Here is a 25494-nt window from a genome sequence, read left to right as displayed (position 1 = left end):
GGGGAGGAGTGTGCAAACTGACATTTTTGGCTGCCTGTGGCAGAGGAGCCGCCGTCAGCCGCTGTCCAACGTTCACGCCGAGAGGGTGGCGGCGTGTGCGCCTCGGGGCTGCTGATTAGAATAGGGACTTGGCGGCGGCAGGAATCCGGGTAAACCAAAGCGGCGATGGGAGGCTGCGGATGCATTTGCAGCGCGTGAGTGAGACCCGGTACGTGAGGCCAGCCCGGGGACCTCGGAGGGTGGGTCACGGCTCGCCCCGGGCGCCCCCGGGGGCGCGGGACGCCCGGAGACGGCGAGGGGCGTTTGTGGCTACGGGGGAGTCCGGAGATGAATCGATTTTCTTTACTGACGAGAGAAGTTAGTGGGGAACTTCATTGCCCATTCTCATTGGCTCCGTTTAACTTTATTTCTAGAGATGAATAAGCGTTTGTAAGAAAGCCCGTAAAAGTCCCAATAGGCTCGCAGGGGTTTTGCAAGAGCTGCGCGGTTCTTTAAATGGGAGGTTTACGAAATGACTGGCCAGATGGGCCGTGCCTTTGGAAAGTTGGCACGCTCACGTTCCGATGGGGCATGTGTGTGCGTGTGTGGGAATATGTATTGCATGTTTGTGTAAACATGTCTACCGTGCTGGTCGCTCTGTCCTTATCTCCTCTGCTTTGCCTGATGCCCAGGGAAGAGAAATTACATTGACAGTATTGGTATATATACATATATATATTTATGTATATATATATATATATATACATATATATACATATATATATATATGTATATATACATGTATGTATGTGTGTATATATATGTATGTATGTATGTATATGCAAAGTGTTGCCTACGACATTTATCGGCCTAGGAGGATCACCTGGGAGGCTCAATCTCAGCCTATCCCTCAGCCATTATTTACAGATTACTGTGAAACTGGTGGTTTTACTAATTTCTGTTGACAAAAGATCAGTGCCTCCCCCCTACTTAGGAAGGACCCCAGCAGAATTCTGAATCCAAAAGTTTTGTTAGCAAAATCATCTTAGTAGGAATGGTTCATTAAATTACTTCCTGAAAGAGTCCCTTTCTGAGTATCTTTAGATATCTCATAATTTACTCACTGTTCATATGGTTTTAATTTTGGTCACACAGAAATGAACGCAGTCTATAACGGAGGCCATCAAAAATGATTGTGTAATCCTCTTTATTTGGGTAGCTGGGTGGTGAACTGGTTTAAGACTATAAAGTCTTTCTCCGCTGTGATTCCCTATTTTTGATCAAAATGTATCTTTGGAAATCCAAAGGCCATGAGTGTAAATGTGTTTGTGAAATGGGCTAACTTGCCTTTGCTGTGATTAAGTTTTAAGAGGGTTGTTCTTCAAGTAAGTAAACTACAGTCAATCAGTGACAGCTGGCTTTCATGGGGAATGCGGGAAGCATTCATGATTTTCATACAGAAAGCAGGTTTTTCAACTCTTATCTGCCCACTCACACCCTCCACACATGCCAGTGCTTCCTCTGTATTAGAATACTCATGGATTATGAAGAGAAAATTGCTTCTCTGAACAGTTGGAGGAAGTATTACCTATGGGCAAAGGTTTCTTTTCTCCCTTGCTTACCTGCTTCCTTCTTTCTCTCTTTCTCTCCCTTGCTCTCTCCTCCCTCCTCTCTTTTCTTCCATCTTCCCCCCCTTCCACCCCCCTTCTCTCTCTATCCACCTGTATTTCTTTCCATCTGTCTTTATTTTTGTACGTAGAACACAGAAAGCTTTCCAGATATCTTCTACTACTGCATTTTTATTGTAACAAATGTTTTGCACCCTAAGGGATAATTGGAACCTGATTTTCTTTTTCTTTTTTTGTATTCTCCGTTCATATGCAAGAACTAATTAATATCAGGCAATCTGCTGTACCCTAATCTTGTAAATAAAAGTGAATATTCAAACTTTTCTTGTCATTTGATTTTAACCCAGCAAACTGACTCTGGAGGATGCCTATGTTACATGAAAAGAGCTGGATCTTTTCTCTCTTATCACCAAGTGATGGATTTTTACAACATTGCACTTTGCTTGTTATAACTTTATTGGGCTGAGCATATTTTTATGTTTGTCTACTATACCCTTATCCCTCAAACTTCTGTTTTCTCTATTACCTGTCTTAATTTTAGAAGCTGGATTCATTTTAATCTGTATTTACTTGGACTTGGGAGAAACAACCATCAGTCTTCACTTACGGGCTAGCTTTAAGTATCGCAAAAATAAGTTTTTTTTTTCTTTCCAATTTTTTTTTCTCTCTCCATGAGTGTGACACAAAAGTCGAAGGAGATTTCATGTAAAGGAATTTTTGCTGCAATTGCCTTCTTCCAAATTACAACTGTAAGATTTGGACAATAAATAGTCCTATTTTGAGATTATTATATGAGAATCCGTACATATCCCTTGTCATTTTTTGTTTGATAACAGAGAACCTGGTTGGATGGGTCATTCTCGAACTAAATAGCTATTTACAATGTCCAGTGAAAGATCATTTTGGTCTTGTTTTCTGCAAAATTTACAATTTTTATATTAGAATTTTAGTTGAGTTTGCAGTACCAGAGAAATGGAATGTGATCCAAAAGAGGAAGGATTTTTTATGAAATAATAATAAGGCTTTATTATTATTAAACTTCTATTTACGTTTAGTTGTAGCTATTTTGTTTTTTAACAGTTTCATGTGTGTTAGTTTCAAAGTCGTCACAGAGTGGATTGAAACAAGTTGTTTGAAAGTGATTCTAAAAGAATTAAAACGCAATTCCTTTTAGGAGACCTGAATCCTCATCTTGTACTGGTTTTTCAACCAATGTAAAAATAAATAGGGAGAAAAGCAGTTTTTTGCAATTCCAGCTTTATTTTGTTACAGATCTGAAAACTCCAGGATGTTATAATACATTAGGTCTTTATATATTTATGGGTAGAAGTCTTTGTCCTTCTGTTTGTTTTCCTTCATTTTTATGCAGAGTTGAGCGTTTGCATGTATTATAAGCAATAGTAAACAAGAGCAAATAAGGGCATCAGGAATTTTCTAATCATGCATTTTAATTTATTTGAATTAAATCACATAACAAAATAGCAGTCTTGCCTATCTGATGCTCATGCTGCCCCCTCCCTCTGTTTGCATGGTACTAAAAAAAAATAAGTAATTCTTTAAAAGTCAGCTTGTAACATGTAGGGTTCAGCTTGGAAACCTTTGTATTTAATTATTCACTAGCTGCAGTGTTCCAAACAGTTTTCAGGAGTGCTTTTTTATTAATAGATTTAAAGTTTTCATGAAAAGTTGTGGTGTGTGTGTGTGTGTGTGTGCGCGCGCGCACGCACGCACTTGCCCAAAAAGCTGAAACAGCTTGTGTCAGCTATAGCAACGCGTTTTTGATTCAGCAAAACTAGGTTATGAATTCAAGCAATTAAACATGACAAAAAGCCCAATTTCACTGCCTAGATTAATACACTTCCAATTTTTCCTGCTCCATAAAAATTTCAAAGTGTTCTTTCTGGTTAGGTGTTTGCATAACCTATAAGGTATTGGAAGGCCCCCATTTCACATTTACTTATGATGTCTGAATACTTTGATGTAGCAAATGTAAATAGGACCAATTGGACATTCTTAACACAATTTTGTATTTGCAAGTTCTTGTGAAATTATTTCAGTTGAGTTTAAAGGAAAAGCGAGAACAGTCGTTAGTTCCCTAACATTAATCGGTGGTGAGTAATCTTTCAGCTACTTCCAATGTCATGAAGGCCAGGAAAGGCTTTTTGAGAAATGATATAATTACAGCAGAAATAGTATATCCCTGTTCCAAGGGTAGCAGTGATTTTTTTTAATGATGCAAGAGTGGTTATGTTTATTACTTTTTCTCTGCTTGAACAGAAGTAAAGTCTGAATTCTGTATTCATGTTGATCTAATTAGCCAAAGCTCACTGTTCTTTCCAATGGGTCTTTTTACTTACAGAGTAATTAGTACTCCCAATGAGCCACATTGAAATCACTGCAGTTTTTGGTAAGTTGGTTGAATTTTCTAAGCTGCCTTGATACACTTTGATCACACAGAGACTATATACGCACAGACATAGACAATCAAGAAGCTCCAATACTTTTACCTTGCATTGTCCGTCCAGTACAGAAAACCAGCAACAGCCAAGTGAGTCAAGTTGGCCTCTACACCTGGTGTTTGCTTTGGAAAGAGAACCTCTATCTATTAGCAAGGCCTCTGCCAGCCTTTCTTTTTCTCTTCATGATAATTCTGCATCTGCATTTGCTACCCGGGGATGGATTTCTTTGTTGTTCAATTGAAATCTCTACTTGTAAGAAAATCAGTTGCTTATTCGGCTAACAAGATGAGAGTACCCGTTGTACCTATTATAATTATTCGAATGTTGCCATAGAGGCTTTCCGTTTTTATTATAATGACGAAGATGATGAAGATGGTGATGTGTTAATATATCAGCAGTAATAGGAATAAGGATACAATGCTGATGTCTGCCTGGGCACTCACTGCCTCTGTGTGTCGGGCATTGGACTGAGAGCTTCAGCATGTTTTCTTTGGTTCTTAACTCTGCAAGGTACGTGTCTGTATGCCTAATTTAGAGATGGGGAAGCAATCTTCAAGACTTTTTATAATTAGAGTAAGAGATTAGATTCCATATTTTTCTGACTCCAATATACCAAGATACCGTTGAAATTTATTAATGTGAATTTAGAAAGATACACAAAATGGGTAGTCAACAGATGCCATAGGCAGGTAGTTCTCAACGATGAGCGATTTTCTCACTCCCCTCACTACAATAAAGACGTTTGGTAACATACTGTAGACATTTTGGGTTGTCATAATTGGGACCGGGGGTGCTCCTGGCATCTACTGGGTAGACACCAGGGATCGTGCTGAACATCCTAGGATGCACAGGACAAAACAACAAAGAATTTTCCAGCCCATAACGCCAGCAGTGGTGACTGAGAAATCCTGTCCTAGGCGATATCAGTGATGCTGTGACTAATATGTACATGGTCTGATTTTTCAAGAGACTGGATAAGGTACATGAATTTCAGTTATTAAACTTTTGAAATCTCCAGTTGGATACTGTGAATGGGATCATAATGCAAAATTGGAAGGTCCATATTGTCTTAAATTTGGCTTTAACATTTTACTGCTGCCTACTCTGAACATCTTTCTTTATAAATATGACATGGGTCATTGTGATTAAAGTACCTACTTTTCCCCAGTTTACTCAGTGTTACCTCTTACAAGTGCTGAAAAATGAAATTTCTTCCTAGGGTACTGCTGTCAATAGAAATGCACCATCAAAAAATGAGTTCTGCGCCAGTCGTTGTAAGAACTTTCCTTGTTACTCCTCAGCACTCAGACACCATTATTTTCTCCTTATCGTTCAAGGTTTGGCTCAGAGGCTTATTTGCTTATTTATTTAATAAGCACTTAAGTAGTGTTTCATATGTGCCAAGCACTGTTGTAAATGTTTAAAAATATTAATTAATGTAATCCTTACACTAAGCCTAAGGGGTTGATACTGTTCTTAACTACTTTGTACGGTGGAGAGAACCACAGTCCGGAGAAGTTGGATAATTTGCCCAAGGTCACACAGCTTTTAAGTGGCAGAGCTGGGATATTAACTCTGCAGTCTGTGCTCCTGTCTTGCCATGCTCTTTAATCATTTCATTTTGTAGATGTGCAGAAGCATGCTTGTGTAGGCACATCTTCACCTGAGTTTTGAAAAAAAGACATTTTCAGTTTCATTCTGGGGGTGTTGGATTAAGTAAAATAACTTAACCATTTTTAATTGAGAGTGAATGATAATGCCCACAGCTCTCTTTTGTACTTAATTCCTTGTAAACGTACCCTGAACTGGGATCAGGAAGACTTATGAGGTTCTCTTTACATGACCACCTCCGACAAGAAAAATCGCCGAAGGAAAACAGTAGCATTCAGAAGGGCATAATTTACAGGATGGATTATCTTTGCTCTATTCTCTATTTAATAGTGGTATTAGAAAAATAAAATTTGTTCAACTGCATCCCCTAAGGGGTCTTCAAGAAACTTAACTCTTTGGTTTCCTGGTGCTTTAAAAGTTTTGTAGGGAGCCAAATGTGGTCGTAACCAAGTGGACGTGGGCACGTTGATTCCCAGCTTGATCTTGCTAAAGTCGATCCATTTATTCTCCCTCATTAAGACCATGGAAACAACCATGCCAATCCCATTCTCTGCTGAATATCCAGTATGTAGTAAAACTGATGAAGAGAAAAACAATTTGAGTAGCTTAAAAAAAAAATTAACGTTTATTTCTTTTTGAGGGGGGGAGGGGCAGAGAGCGAGGGAGACACGGAATCCGAAGCAGGCTCCGGGTTCTGAGCTGTCTGCACAGAGCCTGATGTGGGGCTCAAAGTCATGAACTGTGAGGTCATGACCTGAGCCAAAGTCAGACACTTAACTGACTGAGGCACCCGGGCGCCCCTGAGTAGATTTTTAAATAGAAATGCCAGTTTGACACACCTTCATTCTGTGTCACGAGAAGAAAAGATCTTGCAAGTCTGCTATTAAACATGGGTACATGGATGGGCAGAAAACCAAGATGGGCATAGAGAACCTTAATAGATTTCAGTTGAATGAATGAATACATGGAAGAATTTGTATTTAAAAAGAATTCTTATCAAGGGTATGCATGGGTTTGTACTTTAATAGAAAACATCTTACATCTTGAATACAAAATATTGGACGAAGAGGAGGTGGTGGCAGCAGGAACCACCCACCTATCTGACAGACAGTAGTTCCCTGCCAGCTGCCTCCTCAGACTTCTAACCCAGACTTCACATGACTTCAGTGTTGATACATAGCTCACTCTGCATTGCCCCACAGAAAGCTCAAAGATGCTGAACCACAAGAATGAATTGCATTCTACCCAAGGGGAGCCACAGATTCCTTACTACAAGAAAGGAAGGGCCACTGCCCTTGAAAGGCTGTGGTGTGGCCGTCCAGCCTTTCCAAAGCCATGGAAAGGGGCTCTTGAGCCACCCTCCCCCAACCCAGGGACATTATGGGAACTGAACTGGAAGTAGAAACCACTGTGGTTGTTCTTATGTATTTCAGGCCCAGTGAACTCACATTTACACAGAGAAAGCAGAATGAATCCCATTTCAGAACTGTCACAAGACCATTGTTGGATCCATTATCGTCAAATTTCCTTTTTTAATACAGTTCGTTGAATTGGCTTTTGTGGAATACCTATTCCATCTAAGTGTTGGTTCAGGAAGTGGTTTAAGATTGAACCAGAATTTATTGTTCAATGGTAAATAAGGGGGAATAAACTCACATAGCTAAGGGTACCCAATAAAATTCTGTAAGTATTGTCCATTAGTCTGTTGTGCTAAAATACGTATATTTCACTTAGTTGAATAAAAAAAGGAAATTGGATTTAAAATGGCCATTTTAATTCCATATTTAATGGAATTGGTTTCTAGCATATTTCCACATTTAGTGTGAATCTACTTAAAAATAGAGACAACCAGTGATAAACTTTGTGTGCCATTAAAAAGAATGTGTCCAGCAAAGGGAAAATGAATTTTGGCTGAGTCTCTATTATCACATTTCCCCAAGGAACTAAAATATAAAGGTTACCTCAATGTTATAAGTAGTTCAGGCTTCAGCCTTTGCTGCTGATGGGAAAAGAAGGCCAGCTTTGTTGCAGTGCACTAACTAACTGCTCAATATATAGAATTATGCATTATTATTATCATTAGTACAGATACTGTCTACTGAGTGTTTGCAATGAGCTATCCACTGTGTTAACTTCTGAATATACACTACTGAATTGACTCCTCTCAGTAGTTTTATGAGGCAGAGAGTTCTTTATACCCATTTTTCATGAGGGAAGACTCAGTCTTGAGATGATTTTTCTTCTAGGTTTACCAACAGCTAGTAAGTAGAAGGATTGATAATCAAATTTGAAGCTTTGTGACTTCAGAGCCCATTTTCTCCCCTTTTTTACCCAAACCCATAAGCTTTGTGACTTCAGAGCCGATTTTCTCCCCTTTTTGACCCAAACCCATAGGAATATTTATTCTAACATTGGTGAAAAATGAATCTGACATAAAATCAGATTTGGTTAGCCTTGAATGGTCTTTGTGATCCTCTTATTAGGACTGACCTTCCTTTAATCTTGTCAGAATATGTGGCTGGCTGGATGGATAGATGGATAGACCGACTGACTAATGACACAGAATGAAAATTGGCAAAGAACATGAATATAGTTTTTAGAAAAATAAATGTAAATACCAGCAAGGATACAATATATGTTCACATATATACATATGTGAAAGTTTCATTTATATATATAAACATTTCTTAGATCAGATTAGAAACTAATATGATGAAACAGGCTTTTTATATACTGTTGAAGAGACTGTGGAATCATTCATTCTTTTGTGGAAGACAATTTGGAAATGTTTATATATATATAAAAAAGTACGTTTTAATCCGGTGTTTCCACCTCCAGGATTTATGTAATTGCTCAAGTTTGCAAAGATGCATGTTGGTTGACTACAGCATAGTGTGCAGCGGGAAGAAAAACCGGAAGAAATTAAGTGTCTAACAGTATGGGATTGGATGTCCTGAAGCAGTGGCTCAGTTGTGGGAAGTTTACAAGAGTCCAAACTGCAGAAATGTGTTAGGAAAACTTTGTTAGAAAATTAACACACATATGCAAACTCTTTATACACATGGCAAAATTGCAAAAGGTAACTAAGGGACTGCAGAGGGTGGCTACCTCAGTGGTTACTGTGGCATGTGACTAAGAGGGGAGCAGGGGAGACACAGAGAAATTGCTTTCAGGATGATTCAAGACAGATAAGTTATAGAGGCCTGCTGTGCAACATGGTGCCTGGAGTAAACATAGCATTGTGCGCTGAAAAATTTGTTAAGAAGGCAGATCTCATGTTAACTGTCCTATACACACACACAAACATGCGCGCACATGCACACTGGACAGAAGGAAACTTTTGGAGACGATGGATGTGTTTATTACCTCGATTATGGTGATGGAATCATGGGTAGATTCATGCCTGCATCCAAACTCATCAAATTATATGCATTAAATGTGTGCAAGTTTTTGTATATCCGTTATACCTCGATGAAACTGTTAAAAAAAATTTAACCTTTATTCCTTTTTCTTTTCAACAAGCAGGCACTATTTTGATAATTAAAAAAAAGTATTTGGTTTATAGAACAAAAAAAAAAAAAAAAAGAGAGAGCGCTTCCATTTGTCGAACCACCTATGGTCAGTCCCTCACCCCCAAGTGGATAGAGATCACCTTAGATATCAACATTGGTATTGTATGTTAGAACATAGCCCAAATTGCTTTGAAAATGTGCTTAAGAGAGACTTAGAAAAGGAGGTAAAGAAACCTAAAAATGGGTTGATGTAAAATCGTGTCCTGGTTAAGATTTGGGGTTGATGTGTGTTCTGAAACGATGTGGTTGGCTGTTGGCAATTTTTGAAAATGATAAAGCTAACTGTTAACCGTAATGGTTTGGCCACACAGGAGAACAAAATTCCCCTGATGCTGCAGACACTTGTCATTCATCGGAGGTACTGCAAAATCATGATCCTTATCCTTCCAGCTGCGCGTGTCTGTCAGGGACTGTGGGCTGCTAAAAGTTGTATACTATTATTTTTTTATTCATCTCTGGGTCATTTCATCTTCCTGTGCAAGCCACATGAATGGCTGTGTATGAAAATTGTATTTTGTGCTGAATTTCCCACTGTGAAAGATGTTTACTATATATTTATGAAAACACTGCAATAACAAAACCCTTTATATAGCCTTTCAATTTGCTGTAAGGGCAGATAAAATATTTTTATCTCGAACTGAACTTCATACCTTGGGAGATTCAGCAGGCCCGACTCGGAATAATAAAACACTTCAGAGAAAGGCAGGCGCTGTTCAGATTGCTTCAGAAACCTGTGTACTTCACTCAGCAGACCTCAATTCCTTTAAACACACCAACTGAATATATAAAACCTAGAAGGAATCAGTATAATTTATGCATCATTAGACAATATTTTTTAAATTTGTGAAATACTTTTGTGATGTGTCTACAGAGATACAGGGTGATTCTTAAAAAGTGGTGTTAACTTAATGCCAGAAAATACAGGAAGGAGGCTGGTTGTCCCCTGAGTGGATTAACAACACTCATTCTTCACCTTCATTTAGGCTTTGGCAGTGTTTTTAATTGAAACTTTTGTCAAGATAATTGTAGATTCACCTGACGTCATAAGATATAATACAGACAGATCTCTTATACACTTTACCTAGTTTCCCCCGAGAGTAATATTTCTCAAAACCATAGAATCACATTACATCCAAGATTTTGGCATTGCTGCCATCCACTGATCTTATTCAGATCTCCCCAGATATATTTGCACTCATTTGTGTGTGTGTATTTAGTTCTACACAACTTTATCACATGTGTGGGCTGATGGATCCACCATCACAGATAAGACAGAGATCACTTCCATTTTAAGGGCCCCTAACCTCCATCCCTAAACCCTGTCAACAACTAATCTGTCCTCACTTTCTAAAATTCTGTCATTCCGAAATGTTGGCAAATGGAATCACACAGTATTTAACTTCTTGGGATTGGCTTATCTGCTCATCATAATTTCTTAGAGTTCTATCTGAGTTATGGTTTGTATCAATCATTTGGTGTTTTTATTTAAATTATTGCTCAGTAGTATTCCATGGTATGCATGTGCCACAGCTCTTTAATCATTCCCCTGTTGAAAGACTTCTGGGATGTGTTTGGCTATTACAGACAAAGTCGCTATGAACATTTCTGTACAGGTTTTTGTGAGCACCAGTTTCATGTCTCTGGGATAAATGCCCAGGAGCAGGCTTTGGTGATTTTTGATTCATGAACATTATGGAAAACATTAATATGTTGCGCCCGTTGGAAGTCAATGCCAGTTGCACACAAACCAATAAAAGGAAAAACATAAAATCTTACCCACATCTTAATGTTTATTTCTACATAAACACAGCACTAAATATAGAGAATAGCCAGCATTTATGTAGCATCCACCATATGCCAGTCTGTATTCTAAGCCTGTTGTGTATGCTAACTCATTTGTCCTCACAACAGCCTCATGATGTACACGTTCTTATTATCCCCACTTACAGATGAAGAATCAGGCACAGAATGCTTGAGTAACTTGCCAAGATGATACAACCAGTGCATTTAGGCAGTCTGTCTTGAGAAGCCATCATCTTAACCACTACTCCCATGATTTGAACCTCATTCACAGATCACAGGTATTGGTCATACCTCTGGGTCCGCTGAGATGGCCACTCTCATTTGTTTGGGTAAACATCTCTCAGGATGGTTCTGAAAAGAAAGAAGAACTGGAACTGGGTCTGTAGAACAATCATCTGGCTGACTTCACTGCCCTTTAATTCAATTGCTCTGTCTTTAAGCTTACTTTATTTGACCATCTCAGCCAGATGGAGGCTTCTTCTGGCTTTTAGATCTCCCAAGAGGTAGATTTCACAACTCTCCCTTGGTTACACACTGCACTATTTCACAGGCAGTATGTTCTGCCTTTCGGCATGCCCCAAATCTGTCGTATGGCAAACTGAGCCCCTTGTCATTTGTCTACCTTCATTGAAGATGTGGAATTGATGGTGACCATGTCTATTCAACAACACAACACAAAGGTACCAATTTCTAACAGAATCTTGCATGGCTGCTTTACATTAATCATGGAGCTATTCGTTCCTCCAAAGGCATTTCATATTTCCACCAGGCTTATAAAGTATTTAATATTTTCATATGCTCCAGTGTAAAGCCATCTGTTGCAGTGACAGGACAAAATGTTGAAGACAAGAACAAGCGTATGTTTATGGAAAGATTCCATGAAATGTTAACAAGAAAGATATGTGCTACTCTAGGGTGTCTTGTAGAAAATGGCCAGGGGAATTTGGAAGGCACAGCCTCCAGCACTGGTGTTTATAAATTGGCGTTTATAAATTGCACATGTTCCTTTTTTTCTGTCTCATAAACTCGGACTAGATCAGCAATGTAAATGGTGGCAGAGATCTATTTGACAGGAAATAGTGGTATTATTTAATTTTTGGAACTTTATTTCATCTGTTCTTCCTGTGCTTCATTTGACTTTTTGCTATTCATTTGAACAAGTGGATTGGGAGCCTGCTGTGTGCTAGGCGTGCATGTCTCTGGAATAGCTAGATTGTGTTTCTAAACAGCTAGAGCTGTTCCTCAGTCCCTAACTTTTAATAGCCGTGTTGCGGTCTTGCTAATATAGAAACGCTCAGATGGGAATCAATTTGACTGCCCACTTGGAACGTATCAGTTGAGGTGCGGTTACCTAAAACTGTTGCTACATCACATTGCCCCTTGCTGAACTGAGCTCAGAAAATCAAAGCAAATGCCTCCAAGCTAAGGCCCTGATGCTCTTGGGGAAAGAACATCACAGCTAAAATGCCCTGAGTATCTGACAAGCACTAGGGGAGACGCTGTACATTAACTGGCTTATTTAAGCCTCCCAAGCATCTTATGTGGCAGGGGTGGTCCTTGTCTTCATTGTACAGATGAAGTAGAGGTGCTAGAAATGGTAAAGCAATTTAGCCAAGACTGCACAGCTCATGCTCGGTAGACCTTGGATCTGGCCACAGGCAGGCTAAGTCCATAAACAGCTGCTTAGCCACTGTGTTCTATAACTGACACTAGGTAGACAGAAGCTTGTTCAGTGCTGTCTGATGGGGACTTCCCAAGGTGATGTTAGCTGGGACAGGCGGGTCAAAAGTAAGCAGACTTAAAATGTAACATCGAGCTTGATGTCCTCCACAGACTTGCCTTGAGTTCTCAGCTACCTCTTCACCCTGTAAATAAAGTTGTCAGTGACCTCTTGAAAGCCAAAGGGAGGCTTGTGGAAGAAGTTGACATTGAAGACAAAAGAGCAGCTCTTTCAATGCTACAGCAGAACAAGATCATGTGGGGCAATCCCCAGAGGCCTCCTTTATAGCAATTTTTGAATTATGTCCTACCAGCAAGTGTGATAAAACATCTTAAATCAATCACTTACTCCCAATCATAATAAATGGATTAATGGCGTATGTATGAACCTAGGTCTTGACTGTACCCATGTCAAAAGATGGCAAATTCTGGGTAGCTATACTGAAGTTGATAAAATTAATGAAATAGCACAATTTAGGGACATTTATAAGCAGAAACATGTTCAAGAAGAGCAAAATATCATCGGGTCAAGGTAAGAGGAAGAAACAAGGAGGAAATCTGAGAGGAAAGAAAGGCAAGGTAGCTTGTAAGCAACATTATTTATTTCAGTCAACCTCAGAAGGACATCAAGATTTGTTCTATAATCAGGCTGTTTTAGACCCATAGGTTTTGCCTGCTGTTCATCTCAACAATTAGATTGTAATGATAGGTTATAAACTTCATGAAAACAGAAAACAGGTGAACAATATATAATTAATTCCTAGCACAATGCCTGGCCCATATTAAGACCTCAGGAAGTGTTTTCAAAGAATGTATGATCATATTGGATTGTGCCAGAATATTTATTATATATTAAATCCTGGTAAACTCAAGTAATAATTGCATCTATAATAATTAGGTAACATTTTCGGAATCCTGTGAGGAAAGACTGTATTATTTCTACCTGCTAGTTCCCTTTCTCCTGAAGCCGAGATATGTGGGTAATTATTTTCTGAATTATGATCAGGACAATATGAATAGTAAAAGCAGTGACACCATTTATATCTGATCTCCCAACTAAAATATTGATACAACCTTATATAGGGTATACGGCAAGCAGTAACGTTCTAGCGCCTTCTCCCCCAGCACACCCTATTGGCAAAGAGCGACTTATGGTTAATGCAACAGTGAAAATAAATTATTACCATTCTCTGATTGTGTGACAGGTTAGTAATTAACTTATGTCACTAGCTGGCCTCCCACAACTGTGTTTATTCAGCTTCATGGAGCACTTTTCAGGGAAAAAGGAAAGATCAGCAAGGCATTCTTTGTTTACTGTAGATGCTAGATGGTGGTGGAATGTATCTTTTCCTATTGACTAGGAAATAAGTTGGCTGTTAGGACGTGATTTTCCATTCTTCCAAATGATATGGTGATACAGGGAACTTGAAAGCTACCCGGGAATTAGAAAAGAATAAAGAAATTGCCCTTTATGCACTAATCGAGCCATTGTGCCTGTTTTCTTTGGGGTGTTTTCTACTGTAGGCTCGGCAAAGAGCTATGTGTAAAAAAAAGGTATGAAAAATTTTTAATTAAAAGGAAAAAATATGTTTTTTTTCCCCATTGTAGGTTAAGTGCCTATCACACAGCCTAGGGACAATGGTATTAGATTTGTAATAAGTACAAGTAAAGCTTTTCATTTTGATTGGATTGGGTGTATTTTTCATCAGCATCTCCCGTGTGAGCCATGATTCCAAGACAGAGTCTTGTAATCTTCTGCAGTGGGAATGATTCAGCTTAAAAATCAATAGGGCATGAGGTATTTCAAGTTCTCATTATTGTAATGTGTCAACATCACTTCAGTGACCCCAGAGTCCTATGTTGGCTGGTTTTTCCCCTGATTTATTGTGCAATCTCACAGGGCAAACTATAATTTCACTTGGAATCAGAAAGTCTCCATTTATGGTTTGTGCCCCAGTCTCCAGTCATTAGGGCATTCGCAGGGAATCAATACCTCCTCTTGTTGCTAACAACTGAATGAAGTTGTCACCTGCTTAGATTACAAAAGAGACGGGTAAAAAGATGCGGTAAGGGTGAGTACATTGGACAAGCTCTGTTTTGAGGAGGGGTTTCTTTGATGTTCACCTTCTGCCACTGGGAGGGGTGTCCGCCTTTCTCAGGATGTTGGTTATAGAACCCCACCACCACTGAATTAGCACAATATTTCATTTTCTTTCTCTCTCTCTTTATTTTCTTCCTTTCTGTCTTTGTGTGTGTGTGTGGATTGTTGGTGGATGATGTAATTCTCCTTGGTTAAAACAAAGTAAGAGAGTCTTTCTTGAAAGTCTGAGTTCTTGCACATTTTCTAGAACCTGTTGAGTCATGCCATCTTTTCTTAAATACCCAATCACTATGCTGACCCTGTAAAGACAGGATCTACCATCCTTCCCCTAATTGGAAAAATCCGTAGGAACTTAATGAAACTTCCAGTAAGAAGAAGACCATCTGGTTTCAACATGCCATTCATCAGTGTGTACACATTCTATTCTGCTGCACCCATGCACACACTTTCTTTCTCCGAGATTCTTCACTAGAGGGTATTCAGTGAATGTTTATATACTCTTGTCAAGTCCCCAGTAGCACCAGTAGTGAGTCTAAATTTCATATCTAGTACCCAGTGTTTAGCAATGGGTAAGAATGTCTGACAGTCTCATCAGAAATATAAGTAAGTACTGACCGTGTGTATTCCATGTGCTTGTGAATACATTAGAGAGTCCTTCCCTCAAGAAGACCAGTCATGGGGAAGAACCAAGGTAAGAGGCAGTGGCAGTGTGGGGAATGTAAGGTCAGGGATGTGGAGACACAGAGAGGAAGCACTGAACTCATGAGTATAACGGTCTTGGAAGATTTCAAGGCTGACATCAATATTTGGTAACATCTCACCACATGCAATGATGATATCATTCTCCTTCCCTCCAAAGATTATAACACCAACTTTGATATATGGGCAGCAGATAAATCACCATGTTTTAAAGTTGCCTCTTTTTAGTAAGATCATGCTCTTTTATCTTAGCACTTGGGAAATGGTTGTATTCACTCCGGGGCCTCCTATATCTTGTTCAGTTTGGGGTTCGTGGAGCTGCTCCAACAATGTCCCCATCTTTTCTTTCTACCCTTCCTGGTAGACTCCTTTCCTCAGAGAGTGGCTTCAGCACGTTGGGTTGCCAAAGGGGGCCAGTAGTGGCCCTTGCCCTTACTCTCTAATCTTTAGCCTGACCCTACACCTTCAATTTGAAAGTTTACAGAACATTTTGATGTGTCTTTTTTGCAAATTGCCAGTTAGAAGTTCTTATACATAAGAGTCCCATCTATCAAAGTTTCTGGTTTTATTCTAAGACATACATTCATTTCAAACACATTTTTAGGGTACTATACTGGTGCCAAAATACCCCATTTTCATATTCTAAGCTGCTAAAAAAGAGTGATTCTTTCCATAGACTCTTGTTGGTAATAGGAGTACTTATTTTTCCTTGATTTTCATAACCCTTTTATGACTTTCCTTCTTTTCTGGATTCATTGATTCATTATTACTTGGTAGAGCTTTTTGTAGCGTAAAGAGGTGGTGGTCAACAAGATAGACAAGCTTCTGGGGGCACCAGGGTGGCTCAGTCAGTTAAGCATCTGCCTCTTGATTTCAGCTCAGACCATGATCTCATGGTTCAGTTCGTGAGTTTGAGCCCTGCTTCGGGCTCTGTGCTGGCAGCAGGAGCCTTCTTGGGATTCTCTGTCCCTCGCTCTCTCTGCACCTCCCCTGCTTGCACTCTCTCTGTCTCTCTCAAAATAAATAAATAAACTTAATAATAATTTTAAAAAGATACACAATATTCCTGCTCTTGCCAAGTTTACATTCTAGCTGAGGTAAGTTGGATTTTGGACTTCGATGGCCTGCTTGAGGGCTCCTAGGGGTGAAACCCTGGTTTCCTAGTTCCCTAGAGAGTGGATTGAGCTGTTCCTTTCTGACCAGAGTATTACCTAACTGGAGTTTTAACATGACCTTGGCTGTCCTTCACACATTGGCTCCAGACAGTGGAAGGATACAGAAAGGTAATATAACTCCAAAAGATGTTTCTAACCCATGGGAAGCTGTGCAGATCCATCTCTGGGAACGCTTATTAACCGTGATAGTTGAGGTCCCGGAGAAAGTTGACATCATGGTCCCCTTGCCATGTCTCCTTTAAGGCCTAAAATCTTAACCCTGTGAAGTTCTGGAAGCCTAATAAGCAGCTCTCCAAAACAGTGATATAATTAGAAGCTCGAGTCTTGACTTCACCACTAAGGACCTTGACAAGTGAGTGCCTCAGTGGTCCATCTGTATTTGTTTCCTTTTCAGGCATGGACCAAGGACTCTTCTTTCTTGGTATTTTGTTCTATCCTTGCTTGTTCTAAATTGAATCCAAATACTAATTGGGCTTTTTGTTATTTGATAGCAATCCCATGTTACAACTTGTACACAGTACAGGTATTCCTCAGCTTATGGTGGGGCAGTGTCCCTATAAACCTATCATAAGTTGAAAATACATTGTGGGTTGAAAATGTATATAACACACTAAACCTACCAAACATGATAGCGTAGCTTAGTTTGCCTTAAACATACACACAACATTTATGCTAGTCTACAGTTGGGCAAAATCATCTCATGTAAAGCCTCTTTTATTTATTTATTTATTTATTTATTTATTTATTTATTTTTATTTTTTTATTTAAAAAAATTTTTTTAACGTTTATTTATTTTTGAGACAGAGAGAGACAGAACATGAATGGGGGATGGTCAGAGAGAGGGAGACACAGAATCTGAAACAGGCTCCAAACTCCGAGCTGTCGGCACAGAGCCCAACACGGGGCTCGAACTCACGGACCGCAAGATCATGACCTGAGCCGAAGCCAGCCGCTCAACGGATGGAGCCACCCAGGCGCCCCGTAAAGCCTCTTTTAAAATAAGGTGTTCATTGGGGCGCCTGGGTGGCTCCGTCGGTTAGGCGTCCGACTTCGGCTCAGGTCATGATCTCATGGTCTGTGAGTTCGAACCCCGCGTCGGGCTCTGTGCCGACAGCTCAGAGCCTGGAGCCTGCTTCAGATTCTGTGTCTCCCTCTCTCTCTGACCCTCCCCCGTTCATGCTCTGTCTCTCTCTGTCTCAAAAATAAACATTAAAAAAATTTTAAATAAGGTGTTCAATAGCTCATGTAATGTATTGCATACTGTACTGAAAATGAAAAGCAGAATGGCTGTCTAGGGATAGAATGGTTTTAAGTGTGTTGGTTGTTTTCCCTCATGACCTTGTGGCTGACTGGGAACTTTGGCTCCTGGCACTGCCAGCATCTGAGAGAGTATCATAGGGCATATTGCTAGTGCAGGAAAAGATCTAAATTCAGAATTCAAAATATGGTTTCTACTGAATGCGTAGCACTTTCACACCATCTTCAAGTTGAAAAACTGTAAGTGGAACCATCCCCAATCAGGGACTGTCTGCAATATTATGTAGCCACATAAAGGATGAGGGAAGTCTAAATGTGATACTATGGAAAGATGATAAGTATCAACTCAGCTTAGATATTAATATAGGGATGGATGTAAATAAGTCAAAAAAGGAAGGTACTATATGTAGTATGGTCATATTTGTGTATGAAGACTTACACATATGGATGCCTGGGTATGTTCTGGAAAGACAGACAAGGAACTGGAAATAATGAGTGTTTGAGAGAAGGGGGATGCCACTCCAGAGTAAGAAGAGATTCATGATTCATCATATGTCATTTTGTACTCACTGAATTTTTTGCCATGTGTGTGCATTACTTTTCCAATAAAATAACTATTAAAAATTAATATTAAGCACCCCCCCCCAAATCTCTATTTAGGAACAGCCTTTCTTCATCTCTTCCATTTCTCTAAAATTAATTTTATAGAAAATATTGCAGAAGCCCAGGGATTCATAACACTTACAATTTTGTAATGGTTAGCTTTTGCTATGTAACAAACAGTTCAAATATTTTTCATGACTTAAAACAAAAATCATTTAGTAGCTCATATTTCTCTCTGACAGCAGTATGGACTGGGTTCAAGTGAGCATTTTTTCTGCTGGTTTCACCTGGGCTAACTCATACCACTGCGGCTAGATTGTCTAGAGTGGTTTTACTCACATGGCTAATGATTTTCTGGAATGCTTCAGTTTTCCTCTGTGTGGATTCCTTAGCAGGCTAGCTCAGGTTTGGTCAGCAGGCTATCTTGGGTCTCAGAGTTCCAAGTGCAGTGACAGGACAATATCTAACTTGCAAGGATTTTTTTTTTTTAGAGACAAGTTTTTATTTATTTTTTATTTTTTATTTTTTTAATTTTATTTTTTTTCAATATATGAAATTTATTGTCAAATTGGTTTCCATACAGACTTGCAAGGATTTTCTAGCCTTTGCTTATATTACATTGCTAATACGTGGTTGGCCAAAGCAAGTTATACAGCCAAGCCCAGAATCAAGGAATAGAGTGATAGATAGCGATGGAAAAAGCACAAACTCACCTTGAAAAGGTATCTGCAAACCGGGATGGGATATGCTTATGGCCATTATTGACAACCTACCCCCATCCTCTTCGAGGCAAATAATACACTGAAAGAAAGGAAACCCTATAAGAAGGACTGTCCTTAGGCTAGCTCTTCCTCCTAAAATTACACTTGACATGCCCAACACTAGTCTCTCCCTTCTTAAGAACGGCTTTCAATGTGCATATACTTATGCATCCATCCTCCTTGTCTTTCAAAGTTTAAGCACTCTTGCAAATATATGTTTTTCTTCCTTCAGTGACATGTCAACCCAGAAGTAAGGTAGTCCTATGCCCATAGTGACACAGGACATCACTAAGATAAGGGCTCAGATATTTTCAAAAAGTTCTGCACACGTGCATGGTAGAGCCAACATCAATAGTGCTCTGAGAAGTATGTCTGATTCTGAGCATCCTCATAGCTCTCCTGCTGAGAACCTGTTAGCTTTGGATCAAGTACACTGCTGCCTCCAGCTTCAACTTCACATTCCTGTGTCCTTATATATCAACTGATTTATTTCAGAAACCAATTTGGGAAGCTAATATGTTTGTTTTTCTGATTCTGCTGGCACTGGTTTACGCTTCCATTGGCATATAGATGCGCAGACTATGGAAGTAGTGAGAGAGTGAGGAATTCTATGTGGTACCTTTTTAATGAGAAACTAGATGGCACTCAAAAATGCAGAGGGCTCAGAATAACTGGTGGGTAGAGCTAAGCCTGAGTTCTGCCCATCTACTTTTTAAATACACTGAGTTTTATTTGCTGCTTTAGACTGGTAGATAGATGGGCAACTTATGAGCAGTTACAGGATGAGTTCTCCCATTGCCATACTGGTTTTCTGAAAACTCGATGTCGGTGCATTTACTTGCATACTTGCAAACCTTATTCTACAAAAGCCGAATAAAGTGTGACAAATTGACACTTCTTTTTGAAAAACAAAGTCCACTCAAATTGTTTTTCTCTTTGCCAGACTTGGAGATTCTGCCCTAGTTACGCAGCTTCTTGCTCAGTGGATGGATTTGAAGTATTCCTTTAAGCTGTTGATTGTCAATCACTTTTATATAGTTGTCACTTTCAGTATGTCACAGTCAATAGCAGAAATGTAAAGCTTGTAGGCACTCATTCTCACTCTGACATTCATAACTCAATTGAGCTTTGTTTATAAAAAAAAAGAATCTAAAAATACACAAATTAATGATTAGTAAAAATGGGTTTCTGGAAGGATCTTTTATTTAACAATGTTATCCCAGTTAACATCGGAGTGGAAAAGCGTATTGGGTATTCTTTAGTGCAGTTTCTAGACACGGCTTGCTCTACGTTTGCTCAGTGTCTACCACAGCTAGGCAGAGATGATGGTGTACTGGTGTAAGTTTGGAAAGAGGAGAGAGAGCAAGAGAGGATGATGCAGACCAAACAAGGCATTGGCTCAGCACTCAAGAATGCTACCCACTTAAATTGACAGAACACCCTTCCATAAAACATTCAGTGGAAAAAGTGAAGTACTCTTTGCTACAGACTAAAAATTCAACAATAGTTTAGTAAAGGGAAAAAGGGAAAAAGCACATACACAAGAATCATACAAAAGCATTTCCTGGAGACATTGGTTCTGGTAACCCATGTATTTCACATACATCAAGGTCCTACTAAATATTGGGGCGCAGTGTTGGTGCCAGTGTTAAATGATGGACAAAAAGTGACAGTGAACCCAGGACCTAGCAGCACACAGTTGAGTGGGATTAGGAATGGACACTGGATGGGGGAAAGTCAAATCATCACAACAAAAAACTATAATTATCACTGAGATAAGTGGCCTCATAACAATTATAACATACTCAGCTGTGCTGAACTGTATGCCCCTAAATGGTTAAGCTGGTACTTTCATATGTTTGTTTACCACAATAAAAAAATTTCAAAAAAGAAACCCATATATCAATTCAGTTAATCCCCTACTTAAAATTCTCCAATGGTGCCCCATTATGCTTTGAGGGAAAAAAAGAATGACTGCATTCCATAAGGTCCCATGACATCTGGTCTCTGCCTTCCTCACAGACCTCATTTCTTCATACTTTGTGTCTTTTATACTCTGCTCCAGCCTTCGTCTCTCTTGTTTATCTTAAAACATGCCAAGGTCATTATCAACCTTTGCATTTGCACTTCCTGCAAACCAAAACACTCTTTCCCTAGGTTCATGGAATAAATTCTTTGCCATATTTTAGGCAAATCAAGAAGACATTTGTAATAATAAGAAAAATAAGAAGAAGAAAGATGCTTGCCATTGTTGTCATTAATGTTACTAATTTTATATGCCTCAGGTCTCAATCCTGGTTTTTCATTACTGAATTAATGTAGAGTTTCCATTTTACAAGATTTTTATTGTTATGGTACTCAAGATCACTTTTCAAAATGACCCCATCCTTTTGGATGAAATTTAAAAATCTACAACTGACCTTGAGAAAGGCCTGATTTTGTTTTGAAGAAGTAACAAATAATTTAATTTCTTTTGTTATAAGTTTTCCAAGTACACAGACAGGATCTTCCAATAAAATCATATGGTCTAATAAAGGCTTTCTTCAGGGTTGGCCAACAGATTTAAAATTCAGGAGGAGCCAGATTAGAGGAAATGTAAAATAAATTATAACTCTGAAAATGAGGGGGAAATATGAATACTAGGATTCTTAGTCAAAGGAAGATGTGAAGATAGCCAGCCCCTGACAATTGGCCACATACAATTCAGGGCATGGGTGTTCTTGTGTTTGAGGCAACTACATAGTTGTGGATGTCTTATGGAATCTCATGGTTACTGGAAGATTCTGACTAACTTCCTATTTCCTAAGCTCTTTGGCAAGAGTCAATAGAGAAGGGAAAGGGTAGAAATATATGTATTCTCTCTTTCTCATTTTAACGATTTATTTTTATTAGCTCCTTTGTCTCATATGGCTGGCATTGAACAACTATAACAGAACCGTTATTGGATTCTGCGAGTGTATCTGAAAGCTGGCTTTTCAGTAACTTCAAGTTGAAGTGTTTTTGAGATTTGAACTGCTTTTGTTCATGGAAGGTCACATGCAGTACCATAGAAGCCAATTCCCAAGGTCTGCTCCTGTTCTTGACAACATGCAGAGTCCCTGACCTGGCTAAGCCCCCTTACTAAGAAACATGTGCATTTGGTCACAGGGGGGTACCAGGTGAGGGACAGCATGAACAGATGACAACACATTATTATCATTCATTTGTTCATGACTCCCTAAGAAACTGTAGTCTATTGGATTCTATTTGATGGAGAAGTCAGTAGGATGAAAGTATGTATATTCCTCTGGAGGCTCAGTCCCAAATGAATTTTAATGATCCAATCCCTTCCACAAACACAGTTGGATACTCTGTAGGGCAATAAAGTTTAAAGGTTGGAGAAAGTCCAAATCTGGGCACAGAGAAATCTCTGCTTCATTGTCCCAGTCTATTATGAAAAGAAAAATAATTCATTGCCAGTACCTAGAAGGGCTGCTGAAGGTTTATGTCATTTGTAAGTAGTGCTGCACCCTTGGAAAGCTTTGGGTGTGTGAAAAAATGAAAAAAAAAAAAACAAAAAAAACAACCAAGGCATGCCCTCTTTAATGCTCGGTGGTGCTGACTGATAACAATTTCAGGCATAAAAGGTAGGGAGTGGATCTGAGCCTTGGTGTGTGCTTCTTTTCTCTCTCAGTATAACGTCAAGTGCTATACAATAACCTGCAAAGTGATGAAGATTGAGGGATATATTTTTGAAAGCACTATCTAGGTATCATTGAGGTATAGTGGATCAGAATGGCTTTTGCACCCAATAGCAGACAGTGGAGAAGTCTCAGCACTCCTGCTGCTGTTACAATGGATTGGTGAAAAAACCATTTCCATTGGTGGAAAGATGAAGGAAAAGTGTGATGTTGGGGGCTGTTGGTGCCAGGATACAGAGGGGTTCACAAGAAGGAGAGAGGGGTAGGCCAGTATACTTGATTCTGCTTTGGCTTACCACCTGCAAGTTTCTTAAAGTTTACCTTGACTTTTGGGATGAGCACTGGGTGTTGTATGGAAACCAATTTGACAATAAATTTCATATTAAAAAAAAAAAAAGTTTACCTTGTGCTTTTCTCAGTGTCTGTCATGTGGCTGAAATTCTTCCCTATTGGTAGATGGAGAACATCGTATGCAAAACAAAGACCTGGAAATTTTCCTGCTGTCTTTCTAGGTGCTGAACTGACATGGGGGAATTTTAAAACACGTGTCCTTGGAATCAAAATTAGTTTTTGTGCCTGCAGAGGCAAGGAGCCCATGGAAACTACCAACTGGCATTGCTAAGAATAATTATTGTCACATTGAATTCATTGTGAATAGTCCTCATAGATAATTGTCCTGGTTAGAACATGCTCTAACAAGGGAATTTTAATATTTACTAACTCCCTGGTGAAGAAAGACATTCTTTGCTTTATTAAAGGTGGTGGTATTGGTAATTTGCAGGTGGAATGCATTAGTGATATGCATTGTAGGACATTCTGACAGTACAGAATTTTTTTTTTAATAAGCTCTTGTCCAGAGGAGATTATTTAAATTCCATCAGTGGCTTTTCTCTTCATGGAAGTGTTTGGACTTGAAGTCAGAGCTTTCTTCTATGAAAATGCCTTAATTCTACAGGAAACCAGGGAGTCTGCTGGACTTTCTTTCTACAGAATAGTCTGTATCACAAAATCAACGGGATTATGTCACTATTTCACAGTGACCAAGTCTTGTCCAAAAACTTCTCATGACTAGAATAAGAGAACAGGAGTGCTCACCTGTGAATTTATTCAACACACACAAATGTTAACACAGAAAGGAAGAAGGGAAAGAAGGAAGGAACTTCACTCACAGGCACTCAAAGTTTAAACCTTAGATAGGGTTGGGAATACATTGCATTCAAGCCCTGAACATGTTTTTCTTTTTCGTCGTCTTCTTTTTTTTTTTTTTAAGATTTTGTTTTAAGTAATCTCTACACCCAGTATGGGGCTCAAACATAACACCCCGAGATCAAGAGTCACATGTTCTACCAACTAAGCCAGCCAGGTGCCCCTGGATGTGTTTTTCTTTAGAGGTCAGTTATTGAAAGCTAGGCAGGCACGGGGAGTTTTTAGAGTCTATAGCCAAAGCCTAAGGTAGGAGTCCTTTGGACCAAGCTGGATGTTTTGTAGTTGAGATGAGAGGCTCTGTTTTAGCTTTCTGTCCCTAATGAATACCCACGACTCATCCTGGGAGATGGATTCCACCCATTTCCAGAACCATTCTGAGAAGATGGGGATATTTGTGAGATTTCTCCTCCCTTGTTCACTGCCCATGAGCTACAAAGTCCCTCGCTGTCTTGGATTTTCTTTATCTTGACCTTGATAGGGGATATTTGGGCTGGGGAGAATGTTAACTCTGAGCTGGCCTTGCATGTTGTCTAGACTTCTGTCTTCTGCCATTCAGGTGAAGGCTTCTGGATCTGGTTTTGATATGGAGGGGAGGATCAGACGGGTATTGCAGTGAGTCCATTCTTCTCATCCATGTCCCCTTCCCACTCTGATAATCCACATGTCAGTAAAGCGCAGTGCTGAAGAATTTGAGCCAGGTAATTCTAGCCCAGCTTCAGGTCCTAGCTCTGCAGTCCATTCACAGCTGTGAAACCTTGGCCAACCTCATGGCCAATCTCAGTGAGCCTCAGGGACCTCACCTATAAATCAGGTCTTATTTTGGTTGGGGGAGGGTTTAGGTAAAATTAGATGAGTTTCTGAATGTAAGACAGTTAATACATTGTGGTTGCCACATGCAAATGCTCATCTTCTCCTTTGGTTGCGGGGTTTATGCCTACATAGACCCCTCATGGCCTCATGTCCATACAATACACTTACACTTTTCAGGGGAAGAGAGAACATATTTATCTCATCACCCTGGGTGAAAGTTTTAAGACCATAACTAGATGATTTTTATTTTCATGGACAGAAGAAAACCAGTCACTGAGAGCAAAAGGATGAAATGGTCTCATTGATTTATCTGGGGTACATGATCCAATGCTAGCACTTGAGGGAAGGTCAACCTGAAACAGACCCCAGGATGGAAAATGGGTTGTTAGCAAATTTGGAAAAGGGGAAAGTCGAGGCGGAGGAGACTCAGT

At 39.4% G+C, this 25494-nt stretch overlaps 1 protein-coding gene across 25 annotated transcripts in view; it reads left to right on the top strand.

Annotated features, from left to right (window-relative positions):
* Nucleotides 1-25494, top strand: part of RBFOX1 (RNA binding fox-1 homolog 1) — a 2066775-nt gene that overhangs the window by 991174 nt on the left and 1050107 nt on the right. The window lies entirely within an intron of this gene.

The sequence above is a fragment of the Leopardus geoffroyi genome, chromosome E3, assembly GCF_018350155.1.
Source record: "Leopardus geoffroyi isolate Oge1 chromosome E3, O.geoffroyi_Oge1_pat1.0, whole genome shotgun sequence".
NCBI classification, from domain to species: Eukaryota; Metazoa; Chordata; class Mammalia; order Carnivora; family Felidae; genus Leopardus; species Leopardus geoffroyi.
This window is presented reverse-complemented; position numbering and strand designations above follow the sequence as displayed.